At 42.6% G+C, this 1,468-nt stretch overlaps 1 protein-coding gene across 2 annotated transcripts in view; it reads right to left on the reverse strand.

Moving 5' to 3' along the window:
- DNAAF4 (dynein axonemal assembly factor 4) overlaps positions 1 to 1,468 on the reverse strand; it is a 52,417-nt gene that overhangs the window by 13,588 nt on the left and 37,361 nt on the right. The window lies entirely within an intron of this gene.

Below are 1,468 nucleotides of genomic sequence, written 5' to 3' on the forward strand. Positions count from 1 at the left end.
TTTTTTTTTTTAAAGATGAGATCTCGCTCTGGTTCAGGTTGGTCTCGAATCAGTGAGCTCAGGCAATCCACCCATCTCGACCTCCCAAGTGCTGGGATTATAGGTGTGAGCCACTATGCCCGCCCTATGATGGCAATATGGAAGGAATAAAAAGGCAGAAACAGAGTCCTTCATGATACAGTTAAGTTGCTAGATCAAGCTTTACCCCAAAATGCAAAATACCTTTACTTTTTCAATCACATGAGACAATAAATTCCTTTTAACATAAAGCCAGTTTGAATTGGGTTTTTGATAACTTGCAATGGATATACTATTTCAGTTTAAATTTTCTAAAATTTTCTTCAAATAAATGAATATGAATAAAGAATGTATCATTATTTACTTATTTATTCTTGAGATAAGATCTTGTTCTGTCACCCAAGCTGGAGTGAAGTGGAACTATCCTAACTGTATCCTCAAACTCCTAGCCTCAAATGACCCTCCCACATCTGCTTCTCAAGTAGCTAGGATTATAGGTATATGCCACCAATGGCTGTGGCAACAGAAACCCAAGTACTTTACCCACGGAAACATAGTGAGACTCTGTCTCAAAAAATAAAATAAAATAAAGGTGATATGGGCTGGTCCTTAGGTAGTGAGTTGTCTCAATTGTTCATAGTCAGCTACAGATTGAACTCCTTGTTCTAATCTTTCCCCCTTCTCACTACTACACTTGACTAGTCTAAAAAAAAATAAATAGGGGCAGTGCCTGTGGCTCAGTGAGAAAGGCACCAGCCCCATATGCCAAGGGTGGCGGGTTCAAGCCCAGCCCTGGCCAAACTGCAAACAAAAAAAAATAGCTGGGTATTGTGGCAGGCACCCGTAGTCCCAGCTACTCGGGAGGCTGAGGCTGTGGGGGCCAAGCCAACGCCATTTTAATGACAGCCACCGCTGCCATCTTAGGCCCAATAGTCAGCATAAAGTCCCCCATCCATCCCAAAGATAGCACCACCCCATGGCGTGAAACCTATGCCCAATCATGAGCTAATGTCTAACCTGTAATCTGCCCATGCCCCTAGCAACCAATCAAAATTGTACCCGTACTTTACCCCTCCCCTTCTTATTTTCTGTACCCTATAAAAACTGGTTGCACCTTAGGAGCGAGGCTCTTCCTCGGTATGCTCACCAGGAGAGTCCAGGCCCGGGCTTGAATAAAGCTTGCCTCATGATCTTTACATTGGAGTCGGAGTGTGTCTCGGACTAACTTTTGGGGGATCAGGAAAAATCCAGGCACAACAAGGCAAGAGAATTACCTAAGCCAAGGAGTTGGAGGTTGCTGTGAGCTGTGACACCACAGCACTCTACCCAGGGTAACACAGTTCGAGTCTATCTCAAAAAAAAAAAAAATCCTTGCATCTCAATTATTTAAATTTAACAGAAAAAGAACATCATTTAAACCAATAAAAGGAGGATAATTTGAAAGCACTAT

This window comes from Otolemur garnettii, unplaced genomic scaffold (genome assembly GCF_000181295.1).
Source record: "Otolemur garnettii isolate 467f Iridium unplaced genomic scaffold, OtoGar3 scaffold00011, whole genome shotgun sequence".
In the NCBI taxonomy this organism is placed as follows: domain Eukaryota; kingdom Metazoa; phylum Chordata; class Mammalia; order Primates; family Galagidae; genus Otolemur; species Otolemur garnettii.